Source organism: Mauremys mutica, unplaced genomic scaffold (assembly GCF_020497125.1).
Source record: "Mauremys mutica isolate MM-2020 ecotype Southern unplaced genomic scaffold, ASM2049712v1 Super-Scaffold_100320, whole genome shotgun sequence".
NCBI lineage: Eukaryota > Metazoa > Chordata > Testudines > Geoemydidae > Mauremys > Mauremys mutica.
The window spans coordinates 447,002-466,262 of NW_025423313.1; the positions used below are offsets into that span (position 1 = coordinate 447,002).

The window sequence follows — 19,261 nt, forward strand, 5'->3', positions numbered from 1 at the left end:
ATTCATGGCCATTGGGGGAGGTCCCAAATGACTGGGAAAAGGCTAATGTAGTGCCCATCTTTAAAAGAGGGAAGAAAGAAGGAGGATCCGGGGAACTACAGGCCAGTCAGCCTCACCTCAGTCCCTGGAAAAATCATGGAGCAGGTCCTCAAGGAATCAATTCTGAAGCACTTAGAGGAGAGGCAAGTGATCAGGAGCGGTCAGCATGGATTCAGCAAGGGCAAGTCACGTCTGACTAACCTAATTGCCTTCTGTGAGGAGAGAACTGGGTCTGTGGATGAGGGGAAAGCAATGGATGTGTTCTTCCTTGACTTTAGCAAAGCTTTTGATACCGTCTCCCACAGTATTCTTGTCGGCAAGTTCAAGAAGTTTGGGCTGGATGAATGGACTATAAGGTGGACTATAAGCTGGCTAGGTCGTCGGGCTCAACGGGTAGTGATCAATTGCTCCACGTCTAATTGGCAGCTGGTCTCAAGCGGCGTGCCCCAAGGCTCGGTCCTGGGGCCGGTTGTGTACAATATCTTCGTTAAGGATCTGGAGGATGGCGTGGACTGCCCTCTCAGCAAGTTTGCAGATGACACTAAACCGGGAGGAGCGGTCGATACGCTGGAAGGTAGGGATAGGATACAGAGGGACCTAGACAAATTGGAGGATTGGGCCGAAAGAAACCTGATGAGGTTCAACAAGGACAAGTGCCCAGTCCTGCACTTAGGACGGAAGAATCCCGTGCACTGCTCCAGACTAGGGACCGAATGGCTAGGCAGCAGTTCTGCAGAAAAGGACCTAGGGGTTACAGTGGACAAGAAGCTGGATATGAGTCGACAGCGTGCCCTTGTTGCCAAGAAGGCTAACGGCATTTTGGACTGTATACGTAGGGACATTGCCAGCAGATCGAGGGACGTGGTCGTTCCCTTCTCTTTGACGTTGGTGAGGCCTCATCTGGAGTACCGTGTCCAGTTTTGGGCCCCACACTGCAAGAAGGATGTGGAAAAACTGAAAAGAGTCCAGCATAGGACAACAAAAATGATTAGGGGTCTGGAAGACATGACTTATGAGGAGAGGCTGAGGGAACTGGGATTGTTTAGTCTGCAGAAGAGAAGAATGAGGGGGGAGTCGATCGCTGCTTTCAACGACCTGAAAGGGGGTTCCAAAGAGGATGGATCTAGACTGTTCTCAGTGGCACCAGATGACAGAACAAGGAGCAATGGTCCCAAGCTGCGGTGGGGAAGGTTTAGGTTGGATCTTAGGAAAACCCTTTTTCACTAGGAGGGTGGTGAAGCACTGGGACGGGATCCCTAGGGAGGTGGTGGAATCTCCTTCCTGAGAGGTTTTTAAGGTCAGCCTTGACAAAGCCCTGGCTGGGATGATTTAGTTGGGGATTGGGTTGGACTAGATGACCTCCTGAGGTCCCTTCCAACCCTGATATTCCATGATTTGAAGCTGTTCCCGTGTATCAAGGTGAGCTGCAGCTCAGCGAACCCCAAGGATCTGAGCGAGGCGAGCTACTTTGCAGCAGAGGCAGACCAAGCAGCAGGTACAACGCGGGGTCGCACCCCAGCCGGCAGATAGAATTTCATGTGCGAGATCCCGGCTCCCGTTACTTTGCAAAGTGTGTGCGTTTGCTCCGGGTTTTAGCTGTGGGCCAAGTGCCCTCTGGCTTCTCGTCCGGGCTCCGTCCTCCATGCGCCTGGGCATCAGCGGGACTGTCTCAGGAGAGCAGCTGCCGCATCCCAATCTCCGCCCAGCCAGGGAAGGAGCAGAGGCAGCCCGGAGAAAAGACTCCTTTGAGCGCCGGAGACGGCCGGAGCATCTTATTTGCATAGCCACCATGCATTGCGCGCAGCGAAGCGAGTCCCTGGTCAAGGGGCTGGTTTTGCTCCCTGTGTCCCCGATTCCGATGATCCAACTCAGGCTGTCAATCGGTTCAATTCCATTTCCTCTGAAAGCTAGCGGTGTAGCGGGCTGGGAGAGTAGTCACCCTGACTTTTCGGAGCGTAGGCGGTTGCCCCAGCAGCACCTCTGCAGCACATTCTACGTACTCTGTTTTCTTTTCAGTTCGTATAAATCGTTTGCCTTTTACTAAAGATTTTCATAGAGAGGGATGTTTATGAGTTTGTACCCAATTTTTTAAGGCTTTGCTTTGGCAAGGCTGTTGCCTGCTGTGAGAAAAACAGAAGGGTGCTATCTGAGCTGGTGTCACTGGCTGAAGCTTTTCTGTAGTAGTATGAAAAAAGCTCAGAGCTCTGAAAATGATTTTTTGGGTTTTTTTTTCTTAAAGTTTGTCGTGTTAGTGAGATGGTTTCCTAGTTAGCAGGGGATCGTTTTTTGACGTGTATTCCGCTGGCTCTTTAGCTTTGTATGTTTTTGGCAGGAACGGTGGAGGAGAGTATCACGGTTGAAGAGCAGCAGAGAAATGCGTTGTTGTTTGTGTTAACGTTTGGTTTGTCCTAAGAGTGTATGGTTTGGAGTCATTTGTAACTCTTCGGTTAGTTATTGGTAGCAGCTTATTATTGGGCCCCTGAGTTGAAACACTCCTCTTGCAGATTTTAGTTTGTCATTGTTGGAAGGTCAGTTCAAGAGCTGCTTTCTTAGTCTAGTCTGTGAGGGTTCTTCCGCCGCGAGGGGTGTGCATGCGTAGCAGAGTGTGAGCATTGCTTCTTAGCGCTAAGATCAAAGTGTAATGGGGGACATGACAGACTGTGTATATGTATATGCCGTCCAATACCAAAACACTAACATCCCCCTACAATCTGTATGTTACCCCCAATGACACAATAACTGATGCTTCAAACACTTTGTATTGTTTATTTTTAAATATTCTCTAATAAACTTTAAATTTTTATCAGTTTAATCTCTGGTATGTCCTTGATGTGAGGACTGGATATTAACTTGATTTTTGAAGCAGGGGGGATTAGAACAGAAGCTTGCTTTGTCTGCCCCATGCATTGACCTGGTATTGCAGTGCTTCCAGGAACAGGGTATCTCCTTTAGGGGAGAACCTTCTGGTTAGAAAAGCAGAAAAGAGTTGAACTGTGACACTTTCTTTAAAGCAGATGTTTTTTGAAGTAGCAGAAAAATCTGGGTATTTTTCTTCCTTTACAGTTTCTTGGAAGTGTTTTGTGAGTCTATAGATATGAGAGGTTCTTCTTTGTCTTGCTAGAGAATTATTTAAGAAGCGGGACTCCTTCTTTCTGCTGTGAGTCTTTTCAACAGTATGAGGGACAAATGCTTTCCAGATTCTGGGTCTGTTGGGGAGATGGGTTTTTTTTGTTTGGTTTTTTTTTGTTTTTGGGGGTGGGGCGGGGTGGTTGGTAATATTTGAGGTCACATGTATATCCACAACTGCATGAGTTACATAGACCTCTCCCCACCCGGCCTACGTTCTATGTATCTTGGTTCGTAAGATCAAGACAAGGCACTAGGTGTCGTGCTGCACCCGGCACACAGGGGCCCCAATCCTGATTTTTTCCCCCCAAGCCTACTGTAATTTAAATGTTAAATAATAATCCTTAGCTTCTCATTGTTGCCACCCTCGCTATTGGAAAATCCCCAAAATCGCGACAGTGGCTTACAAATCAGGAGGATTCTTTTTTTAAAAAATGTAATGTGGGTTCTCTTTCTTTCCCTTCTGGTTTTCTGAACCAGGCAAGCTAGAAACTTACCTTTCTAGTGTGGCCAGAGCCCCAGAGAGCAGCAGCCCCCGGCGCCTGGGGCTGGCAGGCAGCGGGGCTCCTCACGGTTGTGTGTTCCACACTTTGATTTCACCCACCAAGTATCAAGTGTGAACTCCTCAGACACTAGAACAGCCTTAACATGGAGTCACAGACAGACCCCTTGGGCACCCTGACTCTATCTTGCCACCCAGGGGTAGTAGAAGCTGCTACTGTAACACGCAAGCTCTGTATGTCCTTTAGGGCTAACCCTAGCCAAACAGCCAGGATCCCTTGCTGATGCTTAGAAGGTGTGCCGTCTCCCTGAAGTCCAAGGGGCGGGGCGGGGCGGGGCGGGGGGGGGGATGGGGATGGGGGACAACAGTTTCTTCCTGACAGGGATTTTTATTCCATTCCCCCAGAGCTCAAGCTGATGGGGGCAAGTGTTTGTGCAGGGCTCTGCCTCCTCGTAGGTGTGTGAGGGGGAGCAATCAACCAAGTCTTTTGTCCACGGATGATCCACAGTGGCTTGTCTGATGTCTCAGTCAGGGCCTTCTCTTGTTGGAAAGGAGATGACGCCTCTTCTGGTAAACTGGCATTTCACACTTGGTAATGCTTCTCTCCTGACTGGTGGCGTGGCGGGGCGGCGGCAAGGGGGTTTACAGCTTTAGTGCCAACGCTTATATATCACCTTACAACATGGGCTACGGCTATTATAGGTGAGAATAATGCATGCAGCAACTCATGAGCTTGTCATAAACTCTAAACACGTTTTTATAAAGCTAATGCCTGTTTTAACAACACTAACAAACAGGTGAGCAAGACTAGTTTCCAGCCATGCGTTTGTCACTTTTCAGTAAGGCCTAGGGGCCTTGGCATGAGCTGGCACCTGGTCTGCCAGTGTCAGAAGAGGATCTGCCCTCTCTTATCCCCAGGTGTCTGTACTGGGAGCAGTACTGTTCAACTTATTCATAAATGATCTGGGGAAAGGGCTAAACAGTGAGGTGGCAAAGTTTGCAGATGATACAAAATTGATCAAGATAGTTAAGTCCCAGGCAGACTGCCAAGAGCCACAAAGAGATCTCACAAAACTGGGTGACGGGACAACCGAATGGCAGATGAACGTCGGTGCTCATAAGTGCAAAGTAATGCACATTGGAAAACATAATCCCAACTATCCCTATAAAACAATGGGGTCTAAATTAGCTGTTACCACTCGAGAAAGAGATCTGGGAGTCGTTGTGGATAGTTCTCTGAAAACATCCACTCAATATGCAGCGGAGCGTTGGGAGTCATTAAGAAAGGGATAGGTAATAAGACAGAAACTATCATATCGCCTCAATATCAATCCATGGTACGCCCACATCTTGAATACTGCGTGCTGATGCGGTTGCCCCAATCTCAAAAAAGATATATGGGAATGGGAAAGATTCAGAAATGGACAACAAAGATGATGAGGGGATATGGACCAGCTTCCATCTAAGAAGAGATTCATAAGATTGGGACTTTTCATCTTGGAAAAGAGATGACTAAAGGGGGGTACGAGGGAGGTCTATAAAACCATGACCGGCGTGGAGAAAGTAAATAAGGAAGAGTTATTTACTCCTTCTCATAACACACGAACTAGGGGGTCACCAAATGAAATTAATAGGCAGCAGCTTTAAAACAAACAAAAGGAAGTCTTTCTTCACGCCCCACACAGTCAACCTGTGGAACTCTTTGCCAGAGGATGTCGCGAAGGCCAAGACTATAACAAGGTTAAAAAAAGCACTAGATAAATTCATGGAGGATAGGTCCATCTATGGCGCTTTGTCAGCGGTGTCCCTAGCTAGGTATCCCTGTTTGCCAGAAGCTGGGCATGGGCGACAGGGGATGGAGCACTTGATGATTCCCTGTTCTGTTCATTCCCTCTGGGGCACCTGGCATTGGCCGCTGTCAGCAGACAGGATACTGGGCTAGGTCTTTAACTTTGACGGGTAGCTGGGAAGACGGTAAATCAGACAGAACCCGTTATTGCCTGACTCCTTTATCCATTTCCTTTTCCTTATTTCCCAGCAGACCGACTAGCCACCAGATTTGGGTGCTAGCAGAGGGACCTGATGAGCTCCTTCTTTTCGGCAGCGTTGAACATGCCAGGGCACAGTCAGATTCTGGATGTTCATCTGAATGTAACGCCTAGCGCTCACCTTTATTCCTCAGGAGGAAGGGGAGGTGGGGCTCTGAGGACAGGGAGGAGGATGTTGGGGGTGGGGCGAGAGGAGGAGGTCGGGGGCGAAGGAAAAGGCCAGGCAGAGCAGACAGGGTGGGGGAGGGGACGCTGGGGGATCCCCACAGATGCGGGTGGGGCTGGCGGGAGGGTCACAGTGGACGGGGGGACACAGGGGGCAGGTTGGGGGGGCTTGAAGGGGCTGTCGGGGCCCTACAGCGGAAGAGGAGGGCCCGGGGCAGGGGCTGGGCCTGGCGCCTGGAACTGGGGCTCTGAGCCCCCAGCCCCCCCGTGCGGAGCCGCCACTCACCGTCCCGCCTCAGCGCCCCTCACCCCGCCCGCCGGGTGCCCTCACGCCCACGTCTCCCCCCGCTCCGGGACCCCCCAGCAGCACCGGGGCGGGTCCCACTGGTGCTGCCCGCGGGGACTGAGCCGCGCAGCCCCCCCGGTTCCCCGGGGCTGGGGCCGCCCCTGGCCGCGAGCGGGATTCGATTCGGCAGCGCGCGCCCGTGGGGGGGAGGGGGGGACAGCAAAGCCTCGGAGCGAGGGAACCGGGGCCTCCCCCCACACGCCGAGTCTCTGTCCTGCGCTCTCTCCGCCAATCAGGGAGCAGGGAGGGGCGCGGCGAAGTGACGAGTTACGGCCCCTCCTCCAATAGATGCCGCGTGAGAGAGAGAGAGAGAGAGAGAGAGAGAGAACTACACTTCCCAGAGTGCACCGGGAGGGGGCGCGTTGTCTGAGAACCCGGCGCGTCACTTCCGCTCTGAGACGAGCCAGGAACTACAACTCCCAGCCTGCCCCAGGGCGCCTCCGTCCTCCCCAGCCCAGGTGAGGGCGGGTCCCTGGGTCAACCTGACACCTCCCCCCGCAGCGCAACTCCTCATCCCCGCCCCGCCCCCCGTGCAGGGTGTGAAGCTGCCCCACCTAGGAACGTGCTGCGCCGCTTCGCCCCTTCCCCCCCCCCGCACAAAGCGGCTGGTCGGGGCGGGGGCGGGTCCTTGCGGGCCAGGGGCGGGGCAGGGTCTGGCTCTGTCTGGGGACTCGATCCACGTGTCCGCCCCACGGGGATGTTCCCGGCCCCCTTGTTCGCTGGGGCTGTAACACCCGCCCCCCCGTCCGGGTGTGAGCGGGTCTGGGTGCGTGGCCGACGGGCCTCGGCACAGGTGTACCGACAGAAACACGAACCGCTCCCGATTCGCTACTTTGGCTGCACTGAGCATGCGCGGCCGAACTGAGCATGCTCAGTAACCCTCGCTGTCGCCACTGCCCTCTCTCTGCCCTCACTTCTACTCACGATTTGCTGCCTCCTCTTGGGGGCGTTTAAAATGCTCAAGGGGGCAAATCGCAGCGGGGGGGCTGCCAGGGTGTGAGCGGGGCACAGAAATTTACTGGCCAGAGGGGGTCAAGCTGCTGTAGGCAGCGGCAGGAGAGAGGCTGAAGGGGAAAAATGGGGGTTGGGGAGTGGGAGCCGGGGTTAAGCCCAGGGGGGGAGAGACACTGCGAGACCCTGTGCAGGGACAAAACCCCCGTTTAGGGAGGGGGTGGGGGGGGAAAGTGGCCCCTCGGGATGAGCCCCCTGCTGGGCTCGCAGATCTGGGGGTGTCGGGGTCGGGGGGGGGCAGAGGCTGTTTTCAGTTCTGCCGCGTGTCAGCCCCGGAGCAGGGGGCGGGTTCCCGGGGCTGGGTCTTAAAGGCACCGGCAGCCCAATTCCCAGACTGTCAAAGCTCAGGCCTTGTCTACACTACAAGACTATTTCGAATCAACTTAGTTCGAATTTGTGGATTCGACCTTATGAAGTCGAATTTGTGTATCCATACTAAATACACTAATTCGAATTTCTGAGTCCACATTCACGGGGCCAGCGTCGACTTTGGAAGCGGTGCACTGTGGGAAGCTATCCCACAGTTCCCGCACTCCCCGCTGCCCATTGGAATGCTGGGTAGAGCCCCCAATGCCTGCTGGGGGAAAAAATGTGTCGAGGGTGGTTTTGGGTAAGTGTCGTCATTGAACCGTCAATCACAACCTCCCTCCCTCCCTCCGGGAAAGCGCCTGCGGGCAATCTGTTCGTGCACTTTTCTGGTCAGTGACAGCGCGGACGCCACAGCACTGCAAGCACGGAGCCCGCTGCGATCATCGCCGTTTTCTCCTCCTCGCACTTTATCGTCCACCTCTTCCACAGTCAGCTGATGAGAAATTGGGCTACTTTTCAATGGTGCTGCAAGCACTGGGGGACCATAGGGGACGTTTTACAAACATCAACGTCGGGTGGCCGGGCAAGGTTCATGATGCGTGTGTTTTCAGGAACTGTGGGCTGCTCAGACGCCTGCAGGAAGGTAGTTTCTTCCCGGACCACGAAATAACTGTTGTGGATGTGCAGATGCCTATAGTCATCCTCGGGGACCCAGCCTGCCCGCTAATGCACTTGCTCATGAAGCCCTATACAGGCGCCTGGGACAGCGACAAGGAACTCTTCAAATACCAGCGAGCAGCGAGCAGCGTGACCTGTGACTGTTCAGTTTCTTTACAGAGAAGCTGAACCTGCCCCTGTTTCTTTACCCAGTTACTGTTGACTCTCCTCTTCGGTTACATACCCCGTTCACCCCGTTACCCCCACTTCCAGCACACGTGTAAAAATAAAATACATGTCCCATTATTACTTAACAAAGGTTTCTTTATTCATGACTGTTCGTGAAAGGGTTGAAACTGGGACGCAGACTGTGCTGGGTAGGGTGTGCGGTGATGTAAAGACCACCTCTAAACTCAAGGAATGACAGGCTCCTGCTCCTAGAGCGGTCCGCAGTGCCGGAAGGCTTCTTTCAACGGAGCCTGCCATCCCTCTTTATGGAATTCTGTGTGCAGGGGGATATGTGACCTTGTGGTGGAGGAGGACGGATACAGATTCCTCAGCTGCGTGACTCAGCGGTCCAGGACAAGGACCGCTGTATAAGATCTGTAACCGCCCTCCCCTGCTGCAAAGTCACATCTCCCCCGCCCACACAGATCCTGGAAACCACCTCCAAAAACCGACCAGGTTGCCTACTGACTGCACCGTGTGTGTGACCCGCTGCTGATCCTGCCCCCGTGTCTGTACCCTGGGAAAGGTGACTGTCCTATGCAATTAACCACCCCCTTCCCCACGCCCCCCATTCGAACACAGTCTTCTTTGAAAAAACATAACAGAAACAGTAATTAACAGCAAAGCATTTTTATTAATTAAGTAGACAGTTAGGGGATGGGACTGGGATTGGGACTACTGTGAGTCTGGAAGTGAAGGACTTCGGCAAATATAGGGTATGAGAGCTTTTGGGTACTTGAGCACTGTGCTGTGGTGCAGTGACAGTATTCACGTCCCCGGCCGCCCCTCCTCCTGATTATTTTCGGTGAGGGGGGTATGGGACTTTGTGGCGGGGGAGGGCGGTTGCAGATACACTGCAGGGGGGCTCTGTCCTCCTGCGGTCCTGCAGAACATCCACAAGGCGCCTGAGCGTGTCCGTGTGCTCCCTCACTAGTCCAAGCATTGTTTCAGTCGGCTGCTTGTCTTCCTCACACCACCTCTCCTCCCGTTCGCTGTGTGAGCGCTGGCACAGAGAGACGGTCTCCCTCCACTGGCTCTGCTGGTCCGCCTCTGCTAGGTAGCAGCCCATACGTTCCTCGAACATCTTGTCCCTTGTCTTTTTCTTTCGCCGCCTAATCTTCGCCAGCCTCTGCGAGGGGGATGCTGTGGCAGGTCTGGAGACAGTGGAAGCTGTGAGATGGGAAACAGAGAGTGAATTCCTTGCAAAGATACATTTTTGCGAACAATTAACTGAGTGTAGGCTGTCTCTGGGAATTCTGGGTTGAGACCCCTGTGCCTGCTGGGGCAGAAATCATTTTCGCGGTGGATTCTGGGTAAATGTCGCCAGTCATTCCTTCCTCCGGGAAAGCAACGGCAGACAATCATTTCAAGCCCGTTTTCCCAGAATTGCCCTGGCATACGCCATAGCGTGGCAACCATGGACACTGTTTTGCCTTTTGTGTATGTCACCGTATGTGTACTAGATGCCGCTGACAGAGGCGGGCAAGCAGCGCTACACAGCAGCATGCTTTTGCTTTTGCATGACAGCAGAGATGGTTACCAGCCATATTGTACCATCAACCATACCATAAATTGGTAATAAGATGGTAATAAGATGGGCATGGTTACCTGTCCTTTTGCACTGCCCCATTTGGGGCTGTCATAAGTGCCCCTGGCTGAGCAGCCAGGGGCGCAAAAGCAAAAATTGGGAATGACTCCCTGAGTCAATTCCTCCTTTTTGGTACCTAAAAATAGAATCAGTCCTGCCTAGATTATGGGCAAGTGTACTAGAGAACCACTGTATCATAGAACCAGAGAGCACAGCTGCTCTGTGTCCGATCCTGCATAAATTATGAGCTGTATGCTATTCACAGGGGGTGCTCCTGCAACACCACCACCTGTTCATTCCGTTCTTACCCCAGCCTTCCTGGGCTACCATACCATTGTCCCCCCACTTGTGTGATGAAGTAATAAAGAATGCAGGAATAAGACACAGTGACTTGTTTGTGAGAAATGAGTGGAAGGAAGCCTCCAGCTGCAATGATAGTCCAGGCAGGACATTAAGGAGTGTGGATGAAGGAGCCCATCATCCCTCTGCTAGTCCAGGGGCAATTGAATCTTTTATTTACAATGAAGGGTGGGGGCTGATGGAGCTCAGCCCCCTGTTGCAATGATGAGGATGGTTACCAGCCATATTGTACCATCAGCCATCAAAAATTAGGGACAGGCGCCCTTGATCGACCTTACTGATACTAGTCGGCATGGTTACCAGCCCTTTTGCACTGCCCCATGTGCCAATAGGCTGATGATGAGGATGGATTTCCATCTTATTGTACCATCAGCCATCCATAGCGTGGGGGGAGCAAGGATGTTGGTGTTGAGTGCTGCACCATCGCGTCTATCTGCAGCATTCAGTAAAGATAGAGTGACATGTAAAAGAGTCAACAGAGGATTGTTTTCACTTCTGGTGGTGGGTGGGGTGTGTGCGCAAATTGCCGAACTATGCCCTGACCCACCGCAGACACTGTGTTTGACCCTAGAAGCATTTGGAGCTCATCCAAGAATGCAAATACTTTTCGGAGACAGCAGGAACTGTGGGATACCTTGCGTCCTCATTCCCCCCTCCCTCCATGAGCGTCCATTATATTCTTTGGCTTTCCGTTACGGTCGTCACGCAGCTGCGTGCTGAGTCTGTGCTATGCCGTCTGTCCGTAGATTTTTTAAAAATACTTTGGACCAGGCGTAAAATTACAGTAATTAACCTAATTAGATGCAGGAGTCTCCGAGCGAGATCACCCTGAGGAGGGTCACTGAAGGAGACAGGGTTGGTTTTGACAAATTTCCCAATTTGAATTTTTTATTTTAAAAAATGTTTTGAAATTGTCAAAATGCTGTTTCAACATTATCTAAACAAAAAGTTTCATTTTTGGTTTGAAACAACTTTTTGTTTTGAAAATTTTTGTTTCTTTTTGGAGATTAAGGTTCCAAAACTTTTTATTTTTATTTCAACCTTTTGCAAGTATCAAAAAGAAACATTTCATTTTACCTAATTAAAAAAAACCCCAATTCAGGTTCAGTTCATTAAAATATGAGATTTATAATTTGTCACAATTTGTGGTGGGATAAATTTCAGAATCTTTAAAACTTTCATGGGATGGGAAAACCATTTCCCACCTAGCTCCAGTAATGAGAGAGCCTACTTCACGTGTCCACCTCTGTACAGTCTGTTAACTTCTAACCCAGGTTTTCACTGCAGTTAACACCTCAAATTAGCCTAACTGGGATGAGAGCAGCTACACAGTGAAATAACATTCAGATCGTAGTGGTTGAATTGCCCGCTGAGTTGTGTTCACTTGAGCTCCATTGACCGGCCAGCCAAATCAAGTTAAAGAACTCCCATGCTTGAGTTCAGAGATTTTGTGTGTGGATGGGATTTGATCTGGGGGCAATGCTAGAATGGTAGAACACCGTTAACTCTGCCGTGAAGCCAACTCCCTAGACTTGCCTTAGTACAAGTGATGGATTCTTCTGGTGCTGGGTTTGATCAAATCTAGCACTGTTGGCGTCTGTGGATATGTGGCCAAGAGTTTAACAAAACTTGTTTAGCCCTGTGGTAAAATGAGTTTAAAATAGTTTATTTTAAATTAAACCTTTGTTTTTTAAACAAGGTCCTGTTTCCCCTCCATAAACATTAAAGACCCAGTTACACTTCTTGAAGTAGCAGTGATTTTTTCCTGGTGTGCTTGGACTAAACTTTCCATCCTCAGCTGTTGTGCACTGTGCAGTAGACTGGTTGGTTACCACACTCTCACCTTAAAGGATGCTGCATTTCATTGGTGCTTTGTGTACGTGTGCGCGTATGTATACATATATTCTGAGATTCTCCCACCGATATTTGAGATTTCATATAGGTGTGCTTTCTGTTCTCAGTTTGGTGGAATTATTGGCACTTTGAAATTTCAACCTGCGTGAACTCTGACATGGACTTGCAGCTGTGTAAATAAATCAAACCTGGAGTCTAGAAAACATTTAGGCTCTGTCTGGAGTAGAAAAAAAGGAGTTTAGGGATGCCCATGACTACCTAACACATGGAGACAGACCTTGCCCTGTCTCCACTAGGTTAAAAGTCCTGGACAATACTGTATATTTAAAAATGTGTTTGCTAACGTGGTTTAAAACCCAACCTATTCACCTCGCCTGGACAGGTCTACAATATTGTAAGACCCTCCGATTGAATAGTCTAGATTTTCCAAAATTCTGCCAAACAAAGGTGTATTAAACCAAGAATAAGTTCTGTTTGTTGTGTAAATGTTTATTAATAACCACACCACAAACATAATACATACAAACTAGTGCTGTAAATTAATCACAGTTAACACACGTGATTAGCTCAAAATTAATTGTGATTAATCACAATTAATTAAAATTAATCACGGTTAATTTTTAATTGCACTTATAACAATATAAGAGCAATTGAAATGTATTAAATATTTTTGGATGTTTTTCTACATTTTCAGTATTGATTTCAATTACAATACATATACACAGTGCACAGTGCTCACTTTATATTATTAGTTTTGATCACAAATATATGCACTGTAAAAATGGTAAGCAAAAGAAATAGCACTTCTTCTGGTATGGTGGTTGAAGCATGAAGGGACATGTGAATCTTTAGTGCATATGGCACATGCATATCTTGCAACGCCAGCTACAACAGTGTCAGGAACCAATCCATGCAACAAACCTCGATGTCAACTCTGCCCACATATCTACACCAGCGACACCATCACAGGACCTAACCAGATCAGCCACACCATCACCGGTTCATTCACCTGCACGTCCACCAATGTAATATACGCCATCATATGCCAGCAATGCCCCTCTGCTATGTACAGCGGCCGAACTGGACAGTCTCTAAGGAAAAGGATAAATGGACTCAAATCAGATATCAGGAATGGCAATATACAAAAACCTGTAGGAGAACACTTCAACCTCCGTGGCCACGCAATAGCAGATCTTAAGGTGGCCATCCTGCAGCAAAAAAACTTCAGGACCAGACTTCAGAAAGAAACTGCTGAGCTTCAGTTCATCTGCAAATTTGACACTATCAGCTCAGGATTAAACAAAGACTGTGAATGGCTTGCCAACTACAGAACCAGTTTCTCCTCTTTTGGTTTTCACACCTCAGCTGCTAGAAGAGGGCCTCATCCTCCCTGATTGAACTAACCTCGTTATCTCTAGCCTGCTTCTTGCTTGCTTATATATACCTGCCCCTGGAGATTTCCACTACATGCATCCGACGAAGTGGATATTTACCCACGAAAGCTCATGCTCCATAACGTCTGTTAGTCTATAAGGTGCCACAAGACTATTTGCTGCTTTTACAGATCCAGACTAACACGGCTACCCCTCTGATACTTGAAAATAAATGGCATTCTATTGTTGTTAGTGCGATTAATCACAATTAATTTTTAATCGCTTGACAGCCCTTATACAAACCTTACTTTACTGTACTTCTTCACCAAAATTTACATCGGCCTCCTTGCTTTGCTTTTCTGATGCTATGACATGTAAAAAACACCTATTTGTTGACATAAAGATGTCAGCAGAAGGCACATAATTGAAATGAAGAATTCTGAAATCTGATGCAGGGTGTGTGTTCATACTATTTTTTTAGGAGATTCAGTTGAGCCAATTTTCCTCTTTTCAGTTCTTTAATACTCCAAACAAAGCTTCTCTTCTGCTCTGTCCCTTTCACATATTTGTTGCATATCCAAAATCACAGAGCTAAATTTGGGGGGAACTATCAAAACAACTTATAAACGTTTAGGAGGAGGGACTGGATTTTTATTAAGTATGGCTGCTGCCTCGCTCAATTGGCATTTGGGAAATAAATGAATTTGTTTCAATCGTTTGTATTCACCTGTACTGTGACATTTGGAACCGCATCACTGTCCGCTTTCAAATACAAACACATTGAAAGAACATTTAGAGGAAGAGCACTTTCATTTCAGCGTAGGTTGGCTTGTATCCTACGTACAGAGATCAGAACCACACTAAACCATGGTTATTGATATGGGTGTAACTAGCAGGGTGTCAGTCAGTGTGGACAAGGATTCTTTTTTTCCCTGAAAATTGTGCTAGTGAATTTTCTTGAAGACTAACTTTTTAGCAGCGTGCCACTACGTTCGACTGTTCGCCTAAAACAAAACCCAACCCCACCGCATTCGGGGAGACGTGGTTAAACTTTGATAACAGCTATGTATCAACAGAAGTGTCATTAGTACAGGTCTGTTCCAAGTGTGGACCAGGCTATATTACAAAAGAAGCTGCTGTGGTGGAGGAGCTGGTTTCACATTAATTCTCAATATGGTTAAAACACTATTTGGCCTTATAGATGGGCTCAGATGATGCTGTTCGTACCTGACAGAAATTCAGGCTTTATCCAACAGTAGACTGGATTTAGTAATATTTTATTCACTTCACCACAACCAGAAGCTTGTTCAAAATACAGCTTCTTAGGTTGGTTTTAGGACTGCATCTTCCTCCCCAGTTTTATTCACTTCAGTAGCTTCCAGAACTGATTAGCTGATCGCCATATTTGGGGTTGGGAAGGAATTTTCCCCCAGGGCAGATTGGCAGAGGCCCTGGAGGTTTTTCGCCTTCCTCTGCAGCATGGGGCACGGGTCACTTGCTGGAGGATTCTCTGCAGCTTGAGGTCTTCAAACCACGATTTGAGGACTTCAATAACTCAGACATAGGCTAGGGGTTTGTTATTGAAGTGGATGGGTGAGATTCTGTGGCCTGCGTTGTGCAGGAGGTCAGACTAGATGGTCATAATGGTCCCTTCTGACCTTAAAGTCTATGAGTCACCCTGTCTTAAACTATACATCTTTGCAAATGCTTAGACACCGCAGTTCCTCTCTAGCTTATACAAGTGCAGCCAGGAGACTGAACACTGTGAAATACTGACCAGATGCCCCCTTCTGTACCCCAATGCCCTGCCCAGGTCAGAGCCTGCACCCCTCACCCAAACTCCCCACAGCCTGCACCCCAAACAGGGCCGGATTAACCTTTTGTGGGCCCGCATGGGGGCGAAGGGGACACGGGGTGGGGGGGCAGAGTCCTCAGAGCGAGGGGCTGCCTGAGGCAATGGGAGATGGGTCATGGCACGGCAGGGACAGCCCCGCTCCGCCCAGCCCAGTACAAGGGCACTGTTCACAACCTAGGAGCCGCCAGACGCACACTGGCCAGCCCGGCCCTGCGCTGCCATCGTGCTTCTTCTCCTTGGGGGAAGGCCCGTGCTGCACCATGCTACCCCCTGCCCATCGCCACAACCCCAGAGACCCCCACAGACCACCCTGCCCAGCAACCCCCTGACCCCCAACGCCCAGCACCACGCCCCCAAAGACCCCCCCAACCCCCCCTGCCCAGTCCCCCTCTGACCCCCTGTGCCCAGCACCATATTCCCCAGAGACCCCCACAACCCCCTGCCCACCACTCCTCTGACCCCCTGTGCCCAGCACCACACACCCCAGAGACCCCCCCAACCCTCCTGCCCAGCACCCCTCAGACCCCCTGCACCCAGCGCCACACCACCCAGAGACCCCCCCCGCCCAGCACACCTCTGACCCCCTACGCCCAGTGCCACACCCCCCGGAGACCCCAACAGCCGAGCACCCCTCTGACCCCCTACGCCCAGCGCAACACCCCCCAGGAACGCCCACATCCCTCATGCCCAGCACCCCTCTGACCCTCTGTGCCACACCCCCTGAAGACCCCCAACCCTCCCCTGCCCAGCACCCCTCTTATGCCCTATGCCCCATTGCCACACCACCTGGAAACCCCCTGTCATGGAGTCCCCGGGCGCTGCTCTGGAACTGCTCCCCACCAAGCCAGGCAGGACTTTGGGGAGCCTCCTCTCCCTCGGAGCAGACTGTCTGCAGGGCAAGAAGCTCCCACGGCTTCACCTCCTGGGTGTCTCCTTGGAGCATTCAGCATCCTCTGCCCCTCCATGCGCTTCCCACAGCGAGTCCGCCCAGGCGGGGTCCTGGGGAAGCCACAGGGTCCTGCACCCCCACTTCGCAGTCAGACGTGACTCTCAGCCAGCCAGTGACACAGGTTTATTAGATGACAGGAACAGGGTGTAAAACAGAGCTCGTAGGTACAGAGAACCGGACCCCTCGGCCAGGTCCATTCTGGGGGCAGTGAGCCAGACAACCCCGTCTGCACTTCACGCCTCGTCCCCAGCCAGCCCCAGACTGAACCCCCACCCTCCAGCCCCTCCTCCTCTGCTCAGTTCCTTTCCCGGGCCAGGAGGTCACCTGACCTCTTTGTTCTCCCCCACCTTTAGCATCCCCTTGCAGGGGGAAGGGCCAGGCCATTAGTTGCCAGGAGACAGAGGGTCGGCCAGGACTTGAGGCCCCCACACAGTATTCAGAGGGAACACTAAGAACAGCCCCATTTCGTCACACCCCCACAAACCCCCCATGCCCAGCTCCCCTCGGACCCCCTAGGCAGAGGTGAAAGTAAGCTGGGACGGGCCGGTACGGAGGACGGGTAAGAAAAGGAGACTGACTGAGGGAGGGAGAGAGAAGCCTGCTCCCTGCATAAGAATAGTTTAAACTCAGCTGTTCCCTGATGGTTCAGCCCCCAGGGCTCAGTTTCTGGCATCCTTGTTAATTTCACTCACAGTAGCTGGGGGGAGGGGGGTCGAGGGGCGGGTGTGTTTGACCTTTTCTGCCCCCGGGATGAGGGGATCTCTCCTTCTCATATACACAACAAATACAAGCATTTCACTGCCCAGCTTAAATCCAGAGCTAATAAAAGCAGCTGGAAGGGGAAAACACACTGTCACATTGGTTTGTCCGCTCCTCCCTCCCCCTCCTTCAGCCAGGCTGCCCACAAGGATCTGCATTCCTTCCCCCCCCCCCCCCGAGCAGGGGTTTTCCTCTAGGCTCTACATAAGAACATAAGAAAGGCCGTACCGGGTCAGACCAAAGGTCCATCTAGCCCAGTATGAGTCTACCAGCAGTGGCCAATGCCAGGTGCCCCTGAGGGAGTGAACCTAACAGGCAATGATCAAGTGATCTCTCTCCTGCCATCCATCTCCATCCTCTGATGAACAGAGGCTAGGGACACCATTCTTACCCATCCTGGCTAATAGCCATTTATGGACTTAGCCAACATGGACTTATCCAGTCCCCTTTTAAACATTGTTATAGTCCTAGTCTTCACAACCTCCTCAGGTAAGGAGTTCCACAAGTTGACTGTGCACTGCGTGAAGAAGAACTTCCTTTTATTTGTTTTAAACCTGCTGCCCATTAATTTCATTTGGTGACCCCTAGTTCTTGTATTATGGGAATAAGTAAATAACTTTTCCTTATCCACTTTCTCAACATCACTCATGATTTTATAGGCCTCTATCATATCCCCCCTTAGTCTTCTCTTTTCCAAGCTGAAGAGTCCTAGCCTCTTTAATCTTTCCTCGTATGGGACCCTCTCCAAACCCCTAATCATGTTAGTTGCCCTTTTCTGAACCTTTTCTAGTGCTAGAATATCTTTTTTGAGGTGAGGAGACCACATCTGTACACAGTATTCGAGATGTGGGCGTACCATGGATTTATATAAGGGCAATAATATACTCTCAGTCTTATTCTCTATCCCCTTTTTAATGATTCCTAACATCCTGTTTGCTTTTTTGACCGCCTCTGCACACTGCGTGGACATCTTCAGAGAACTATCCATGATGACTCCAAGATCTTTTCCCTGACTCGTTGTAGCTAAGTTAGCCCCCATCATGTTGTATGTATAGTTGGGGTTATTTTTTCCAATGTTCAGTACTTGACATTTATCCACATTAAATTTCATTTGCCATTTTGTTGCCCAATCACTTAGTTTTGTGAGATCTTTTTGAAGTTCTTCACAGTCTGCTTTGGTCTTAACTATCTTGAGCAGTTTAGTATCATCTCCAAACTTTGCCACCTCACTGTTTACCCCTTTCTCCAGATCATTTATGAATAAATTAAATAGGATTGGTCCTAGGACTGACCCTTGGGGAACACCACTAGTTACCCCTCTCCATTCTGAGAATTTACCATTAATTCCTACCTTTGTTCCCTGTCCTTTAACCAGTTCTCAATCCATGAAAGGACCTTCCCTTTTATCCCATGACAGCTTAATTTACGTAAGAGCCTTTGGTGAGGGACCTTGTCAAAGGCTTTCTGGAAATCTAAGTACACTATGTCCACCGGATCCCCCTTGTCCACATGTTTGTTGACCCCTTCAAAGAACTCTAATAGATTAGTAAGACACGATTTCCCTTTACAGAAACCATGTTGACTACTGCTCAACAGTTTATGTTTTTCTACATGTCTGACAATTTTATTCTTAACTATTGTTTCGACTAATTTGCCCGGTACCGACGTTAGACTTACCGGTCTGTAATTGCCGGGATCACCCCTAGAGCCCTTTTTAAATGTTGGCGTTACATTAGCTAACTTCCAGTCATTGGGTACCGAAGCCGATTTAAAGGACAGGTTACAAACCTTAGTTAATAGTTCCGCAACTTCACATTTGAGTTCTTTCAGAACTCTTGGGTGAATGCCATCTGGTCCCGGTGACTTGTTAATGTTGAGTTTATCAATTAATTCCAAAACCTCCTCTAGTGACACTTCAATCTGTGGCAGTTCCTCAGATTTGTCACCTACAAAAGCCAGCTCAGGTTTGGGAATCTCCCTAACATCCTCAGCCGTGAAGACTGAAGCAAAGAATCCATTTAGTTTCTCCACAATGACTTTATCGTCTTTAAGCGCTCCTTTTGTATTTCGATCGTCAAGGGGCCCCACTGGT

The 19,261-nt window shown here is 49.9% G+C and overlaps 2 non-coding genes across 2 annotated transcripts; both read left to right on the forward strand.

The window, feature by feature from the left end:
• Positions 1-2,035: 2,035 nt before the first annotated feature.
• Positions 2,036-2,151, forward strand: LOC123360851. Its single transcript, XR_006576078.1, has one exon. It is a non-coding gene; the product is annotated as a U5 spliceosomal RNA (small nuclear RNA).
• A 653-nt stretch (positions 2,152-2,804) lies between these two features.
• LOC123360853 lies at positions 2,805-2,987 on the forward strand. Its single transcript, XR_006576080.1, has one exon. It is a non-coding gene; the product is annotated as a U2 spliceosomal RNA (small nuclear RNA).
• Positions 2,988-19,261: the final 16,274 nt, after the last annotated feature.